At 37.8% G+C, this 8718-nt stretch overlaps 1 pseudogene; it reads left to right on the top strand.

Annotated features, from left to right (window-relative positions):
* Positions 1-889: 889 nt before the first annotated feature.
* On the top strand, positions 890-1692 carry LOC120881732 (annotated as a pseudogene).
* The last annotated feature ends 7026 nt before the right edge of the window (positions 1693-8718 follow it).

The following is an 8718-nucleotide window of genomic DNA, read 5'->3' as shown; positions in this document are numbered from 1 at the left end:
GCCAAATATTCCCTAATTAGTGTTACTATGTACCCTAGGCTTTAATCAGCAGAAACTCTGAGGTCAGCATTTACAATCACGTTTGAGAACAGGGCACTTGGATCAGACTTTCCCTGCCTGGGAATCAGGCATAGCATTCACAGGCTTTGGAGTCAGAAGCCCCACTCTTCACACATCCCTTTGCCACTTTCTATGTCTACGACCATGGACAAAGCCATCAATTTCTCTGAATACAAATGTATTCTTCTGTGATACATATGGAATAATATTAATTATTTTAGACAGAGAACAAGCTAAAGTTAGTGTGCTATCACAAAGAGATACAGAAACATGATGACTTAAGTAAGTAAGAAATTTATTTCTCTCTCATGAAAACAGTCCAGGGCTGATGAGGAGGCTTTGTAAACTTTAACACATGGCTTCTATTGGAAGGCTAGGGTTAAGGCTGGCGATCATCATTTCTAGCCAGTGAAAGGTGAAGGGAGAATGAGGGCAGGCAGCTTCTCTGCTGAGTTTGTTGCCTAGAATATACAATCAGTGTTGTTATTTCTTCCCCACTGGCCAGGGCTTGGCCAGGGGTCAACATGGCTGCGTGTGAGTCTGAGAGAATGTGTTCCCAACTGGTAGGCCATGTGCCCAGCTAAACCTTGGAGGGACCTTTCTTTAAAAGAAAGAGGTAAGAATGTATGTTAGAGAACAATGAACAAACTCTAATGTTAAAATATGCAGATAACAAGATTCAAGAAGTATTGTCTGAAACCAGGTTAGGTATAAGGCATGTTGAAATAAATGTCATTAAATGCTCACGTATTTTAAATAATGGAATAATCATTTAATCTATACTTGTAGATTAAATAAAATAATTATTTAATCAGACATCTCCCAGAATATGAATCAGCAAAGGAGCTTTATCGGATGGTGTGACCTTTCCTTGGCTTCTCCCAAACTAGTGACTTCACGCCCACCTGAGCAAAAAAATGAAAGATATTCTCTATGACCTAGAAAAGATCCAGGGAAAATTACAAGAAAATTTCATGCAGCAATGGGCCCTTGAAGAACGAACATAGGCTGAATTCCCAGAAGCTCCATCTTCTTCCTCATGTTCATTGCCTGACCAGAGCCACCTTGCACCCGAGAGAGTTTCCTCATCTGCTCGATAGACCATCATCAGTCCAAACTTTGACCTTGGGATCCTCTCCTGTAATCTGAAGGTGTCCACAGATTACTGGACGGTGACTGTATCTCACTTCCCACACTCCTGACCCTGGAATCCTGAGAGGTTTGCCTCCAGCCAAGCCTTATGTTCCCAGGCCCTCTCTTCTGGGCAGCAGTATTGGGAAGTGGACACTCAGCATTGTAGCCACTGGACAGTTGGGGTGAACTTGTGGAGGGATGAAGAAAAGCCAGATCATAGGAAGGACCACAGGCTCCTGGTGTGTAGAGTGGAAAGGGACCAGCCAGCTTTCTGCATGGTGCACAGTCAAGGAAACTGTCCTCGACTCACACAGGCCTAGTGTGGTGGACATCTGGCTAGACCTTGAGGAGGGAAAGCTTGCCTTTTATTCTGTGGCTGATCAGGCAAAGCCTCTGTATGAGTGCCCAGTCTCTCTCTCTTTTCCTCTGCATCTTGCCTTCTGCCTGTATGACTTATACCCTGGAAATTCTCTGACTATAAGGCAAATGAACATGTAAACATTCCATGGGTGTTAAAACATATTGATTTCCCAGTCTCTCAGCCTTCAAGCTTCCCAGGTGGGAAGCTTGTGATAAAGTGATAAAGAATCAGTCTGCCAATGCAGGAGAACTAAGGGATGTGGGTTCTATCCCTGGGTTGGGAGGTTCCCCTGGAGGAGGAAATGGCAACCCACTCCAGTATTCTTGCTGGGAAAACCCCATGGACAGAGGAGCCTGGAGGGCTACAGTCCATGGGGTCACAGAGAGTCAGACACGACTAAAGTGATTTAGCACACAGTATGCTTGTAAATAGAAGCTTTTAGAAGTTTATTTATTAAAGTTTTAGAAAATACATTCATGTGTTTTTTTCTATCTGCTAAAGCAAATGTTTAAACTGAAGAACTTGAACAAGTCAGTTTTCACAGTTAGCAAAGACAGAGGTAAACACAAAATAACCAAAGAGTAGGACACACTTACATAGGAGATTTTCAACTATTTTAGACTATAATGTAGCAAATAACACAGTTTGAAACAAAATTATATAGTATCATGATGGTCATCAATTTTAGAATCAGAAAAATATCATTTGGGATTCCAGGTCAATTCCTTTTACTAGCAGTGTAGTCTTAAAGCAAGTATTTTTTATTTTAAGGACAGTGTTAATTAATATATATATATATATATGTATATATGGATCTATACAATAAATACTCATACACCCACCACTAATAATAATAACACTCTTTTTCTGTTTAAATTTGATCTTATCAATCCCCTTGAACAAATAAAAAAAGACTGCAAATAAAATTGAGTTCCTTTTATACTCCTTTAGCCAGCTATTGTGATTTGTATATAGCCTATTATGTATTTTTAGACTTATTTTGCATGTATACCTATGTATCTTATATATGTTGTTGTTCAGTCACTAAGTTGTGTCCAACACATTGAGACCCCATGGACTGCAGCACACCTGGAGTTTGTGCAAACTCATGTCCATTGAATCACTGATGCCATCCAATCATCTCATCCTCTGTTATCCCCTTCTCCTGCTGCCCTCAATCTTTCCCAGCATCAGGGTCTTTTCCAATATGTATCTTGTATATGAAAATATGTGTATCTATTTTTGTTTGACATTCTCTTTTTCTCTTCTGTGACTTACGTATTTCTCATTGGGCATTTTTTAAAATGTCATTTTCCTGTTGATGCGTGGGTATCATAATTAATCAAATATCTAATGCTTTTCTCTATCATATATGTTGCAAATATGTTTTCTGTGTTTTCCACTTCATTTAAAATTTTCTTGTGATGCTTTGCTCTACAGTTTTATTTTGTATTTGACACTGATGAAAGTATTTTCTTTTTACTTGTAAACATGTTCATTTGTTTTTAAAAGAAATGTTTCCTACTCTGAGGCTGTAAAATATTTTTCCATAGGTTCTCTTAAAAGGTTTGAAAGTTTTATTTGAAACATTTAAATCTTTAATCCATCTGGAATTTATTTTTATGAGGTGTGATAAAGCAGTCTAATTTTATTTTTCCATATGGATAGCTAATTATTACAACACTATTTATTGAATATGTAATTTTCACCACTTGCTATTCTATTTCCTTTTTTACATACTTTCTCTTCTCCTCTTCTCTCAAGTTCATACCACTCTTCTACCTTCCCTTTTATAGCCATTCACCTTATCTTTCTTTTGCTTCTTTCCTATTTCTTTCTCCTCCTCCTCCCTCTTTTTGTCTTCTTCCTTTTCTTTTTCATAATAATAATATTATGTAATTAGTGGATGTACCAAGTTAAAATACCATATAAAATAATAAGTGTAAATAAATAAGCTACAATAATAGGCAAACCAATAATTGTTCCCTCCAAAGTTCAACAAAGGTATCCATTGTTGATTTATTTTTTATTCAGTAGATTTTTATTAAGCGTTTATTAGGTTGAAGGACTAGGGATTCCAAAGTGAACAAAAAAGAGAAGATCTCCAGCCTAAAGATGTTTAAAGAAGCACATGCAAAGATCAAAACCTCTTTATTAAGATAGGTACAGTTTTTAGAAGCAGTTAACTTGTCACCTCCAATGCACTTTCAAGAGTTACAGATGAATAAATGCTATATAAATATATATAATTGTTAAAAATATTTGTAAATATTTATATGTGGTATACAATATTTTGCTACATAATAAATATACAACATAAATATGTAGAATGATTATAAATATATATATATATATTACTATACAGATATACTTCTATCTAGGAGTATGTGAACTGTGAACTTCCAGATATTCAAGCAGGATTTAGAAAAGGCAGAAAAACCAGAGATCAAATTGCCAACATCCATTGGATCATTGAAAAAGCAAGAGAGTTCTAGATAAACTTCTGCTTCATTGACTATATCAAAGCCTTTGACTGTGTGGATCACAATAAACTGTGAAAAAATTTTCAAGAGATTGGAATACCAGACAACCTGACCTGCCTCCTGAGAAATCTGTATGCAGGTCAAGAAGCAACGGTTAGAAATGGACATGGAATAACAGACTGGTTCCAAATCAGGAAGGGAGCATGTCAAGGCTGTATATTGTCATCCTGCTTATTTAACTTATATACAGAGTACATCATGAGGAATGCTGGGCTGGATGAAGCACAAGCTGGAATCAAGAGTTCCAGGAGAAATATCAATAACCTCAGATATGCAAAAATCTCAGATGACACCATTCTTATGGCAGAAAGCGAAGAAGAACTAAAGAGCCCCTTGATGAAAATGAAAGAGGAGAGTGAAAATGTTGGCTTAAAACTCAACATTCAGAAAAATAAGATCATGGCATCTGGTCCTATCACTTCATGGCAAATAGATGGGAAACAGTGGAAACAGTGACAGACTTTATTCTTTTGAGCTCCAAAATCACTGCAGATGGTGACTGCAGCTATGAAATTAAAAGACACTTGCTCCTTGGAAGAAAAGTTATGACCAACCTAGACAGCATATTAAAAAGCAGAAGCATTACTTTTCCGACAAAGGTCCATCCAGTCAAAGCTATTGTTTTTCAAATAATCATTTATGGATGTAAGAGTTGGACTATAAAGAAAGCTGAGCACCAAAGAATTGATGCTTTTGAACTATGGTGTTGGAGAAGACTCTTGAGAGTCCGTTGGACTGCAAGGAGATCCTACCAGTCCATTGTAAAAAAGATCAGTCCTGAGTGTCCATTGGAAGGACTGATGTTGAAGCTGAAACTCCAGTACTTTGGCTACCTGATGTGAAGAGCTGACTCATTTGAAAAGACCCTGATGCTGGGAAAGATTGAAGGTGGGAGAAAAAGGGGATGAAAAAGGGTGAGATGGTTGAATGGCATCACTGACTCAATGGACAGGAGTTTGAGTAAGCTCCGGGAGTTGATGATGGACAAGGAGGCCTGGAGTGTTGCAGTCTATGGGGTCACAAAGAGTCAGACAAGACTGAGCGACTGAACTATTTGTAAATATAAATTTTTGTTATAGTCTGGGATGTAGTTAAACATTTATATTAAAAGAAATAAAACTTTTGTGGCTCCTAGGTGGCCACATAAGTGGTAAAAATCTGCATGCCAATGCAGGAGATGCCTGGAGCCACCACGTGAGATCCCACCCATGACAAGTTCATGTGGAAGAGAACTGTTAAGCAAGGCTTCAGGACTCAAGGGGTTCCCTAGGTTTCTCAAGCATCTACCCCAAAACCAGAATCTGTCTGTTTTACTATTTCATGACTTTCACCAACTCCTCTGACATTAACAAGGGGCTATCTCCGACCACCTTTCTCTGAAGAAAATCAACTTAGTGGTATAGCTAATAAGTCTCCTGGACATGAGAAGAATATTTCAAATCAAACCCCCTCTGTTAGCATTCTAGCTTGCTTGGCAGGTATATCCAGACTCTTGCAGCTATGCATATGATTATTTACAGCCCCCAACTGTGAGAGGCACAGGAAGCCTAAAACATTGAACCTTTCAAAGAGTTAAAAGTTATTAGAGTAGTGCTGGTGTAGGATTTAATTATTGGGCCAATGCTTGTTGCTAAGTTCCCATATCTCTTATCCACTGTGCACCTGGGAGTGCATTAGTTAACATAGTTGGAAAGTAAGAAAAACAAGTGTAGCCTTGAAATTAACCACATCAGACTTTTGAGCTAATTGGTTCTTTCTTGTAACTCACTGCACCTTTGCTCCATGAGAAATGTAACTTGTTTAATACTTTCTGAGGCTGACATAGATTAGAAATGTAAAGAAAAAACATTTCAAGGGAAAATAAGTTTTCTGGTTGAGCAGCCTTTATCAAAAGAGGGTCATAAAATGTTCACAGGCCTCCAAGGCCAGAAGATAATGTACACAACATTGTCTATGGGAAAGGTTTGCAGAACAAATCCTGGTTTTGGTAAAGACAAAACAAATGTAAGGTTTGGGCTGACTCTGTATGACTTTGCATCTTTCATTTCCCTCTATGTACAAGTAAAGGTATAAAAGACCCTTTTAAAAATAAAAAAAATGGGCCTTGCTCAAACAAGCTTGGTCACCCCGTGTCAATCATTCTCTCTCTCTCTCTCCTTCTCCCTCTCTTTTTCAGGCTGATCCCTTGGAGCATAGAGGCTCCCTACATTCACTTACTGCCCAGGTTTCTAAGACCTGAACGGGAAGACGTTCTGTATCTTCACTCCCTTGGGAGACCGGGAGGGCACCTATGGCCTCCGTGAACAGGGCAAACTTTTTGTCTTGGAGTTTTATTGGTTCTCTATGTAAACCAAGGAATATCAGCCTCTTTCTCTCCTCTATTTTCTTATCTACAATATTCTTTCCTTATCTCTCTCTAAATCATCTGCCAACGCAGTTTTCCCTTCAGGTTCCCCTGGATCCTGCGGGGGCTGGAGACCAGCAAGGAGACTTGCGTTCACTCCCTGGATTGGGACAATCCCCTGGAGGAGGAAATGGCAACCCACTCCAGTATTCTTGCATGGGAAATACCATGGACAAAGGAACCTTGTGGGCTGTAGTCTCTGGGTTTGCAAAGAGTCAGACATAGCTAAGGCACACACATACAAATAAGACTTTGACATGCTCTTGCCTGTTTTAAAGACCTAATTTCCCCAATGAAGAATGTAAAAACCAGTCTGAATTCAGGTTTTTAATCTTGTAATAAAGACTGATCACATTATTCTCCCATTGTAGGTGATAGTAGTATATTGAGTTAATTTTAATCTTATAAAATTATAATTACTTTAAATGGAAATGTATGTGTCTGACACCAGTTACAATCTACAGCTAAGATATTTCTTCAGAGTGCATGAAGCATCATTATGTATATTAAACAAATAAGCTAGATCTTATTTAAGGGAATTAAAGAAATTCAACTTGACTCTATCACTACACTTTGCAATACTCAGCAGACTCTGACAGCTTTATCTCCCAGTGGCTATAATATACAAAGATCATTTTTTCTTGCAGAAATATGTTTGTCTGTCTTCCCTGAGGCTGCATCTACCTGTAAAATTTTTGATATTTCTAAGAGCCAAAAATATGTTTTGGTGAAACAATCAAAGCATGGCTTAATTTGATAAAACAACAAAAGAAGAAAAAAAGGAGGAGGAGATGAACTATAAGTGGAAAAGATGAAGCATAAGTGGAAAATCTCATCCCATTATTGAAAAGACACCCGAGTTTTGTTCTTTAGAGATTATAATGTTATCAGACCACTCTTAAGAAATTTTAAGTTGTAGTAGTTCCCCGCTTAGCCCCATTTCACTACAGTGATTGTAGTAACCCACAATCAACCCATGATCCAAAACTACTAAATAGAAAATTTCAGATATTAAAAATGCATGCATTTTAAATTGCCTGCCATTTTGAGTAGCATGAGGGAATCTCACGTTATCTTTCTCCTTCCTGCTCAGGACTAGGATGAAATCATCCCTTTATCCAGAGTATTTAAGTTGTACAGGATCCTTGCCTTGTTAGTATGTGTAGACAAAAACACAGCACATATAGAGTTTGGTACTATCCCTGATTTTAGGTATCCACTGGAAATGAATGACCTGCAGATAAGAGGAGACTATTCAGTTAACATCAGTCAAATTCTGACATTGGAGATTTTACCTGTACTTTGTAAACAAGTTTGGATTCTTGGCAAATCTCATGTGATTTTTTTAGTTAAAAATTTTTTTTAAAAAAAGAGTAAAGATGAATAGAGGAGCTAAAAAGCCTCTTGATGAAAGTGAAAGAGGAGAGTGAAAAAGTTGGCTTAAAGCTCAACATTCAGAAAACGAAGATCATGGCATCTGGTCCCATCACTTCATGGGAAATAGATGGGGAAACAGTAGAAACAGTGTCAGACTTTATTTTGGGGGGCTCCAAAATCACTGCAGATGGTGACTGCAGCCATGAAATTAAAAGACGCTTACTCCTTGGAAGGAAAGTTATGACCAATCTAGATAGTATATTCAAAAGCAGAGACATTACTTTGCCGACTAAGGTCCATCTAGTCAAGGCTATGGTTTTTCCTGTGGTCATGTATGGATGTGAGAGTTGGACTGTGAAGCAGGCTGAGCACCGAAGAATTGATGCTTTTGAACTGTGGTGTTGGAGAAGACTCTTGAGGGTCCCTTTGACTGCAAGGAGATCCAACCAGTCCATTATGAAGGAGATCAGCCTTAGAGAAAGTGACTATTGAGCTTTGAAACAAAAGATAATTTGTGTTCATCACAGGCCAATTTGGGATACAGTGGAAACAAAATTAGAAGTAAGCATTTTCACATAGAATTATGTGTTCTGAGCAAGGGTACACAGGTATACATTAGCCCAGGATATACAAAGAGCTGTAAGAATTGTATTATTATTGTTTTAATGGCAAAGCAATAGGGATGCAGGAGTAACCCTACTAAAAGGTATAATGGATAAAACCAGTATCATAATCTCAGGAAAACTTGAGTACCTAAGCAATCAAAAAAACTTCATCTTGAAACTTGAAATATTTAAATGAGATAACATTTTTAGACACATGCATAAATCAGTCATCAT

Source organism: Oryx dammah, unplaced genomic scaffold, assembly GCF_014754425.2.
Source record: "Oryx dammah isolate SB20612 unplaced genomic scaffold, SCBI_Odam_1.1 HiC_scaffold_2, whole genome shotgun sequence".
Taxonomy (NCBI): domain Eukaryota; kingdom Metazoa; phylum Chordata; class Mammalia; order Artiodactyla; family Bovidae; genus Oryx; species Oryx dammah.
This window is presented reverse-complemented; position numbering and strand designations above follow the sequence as displayed.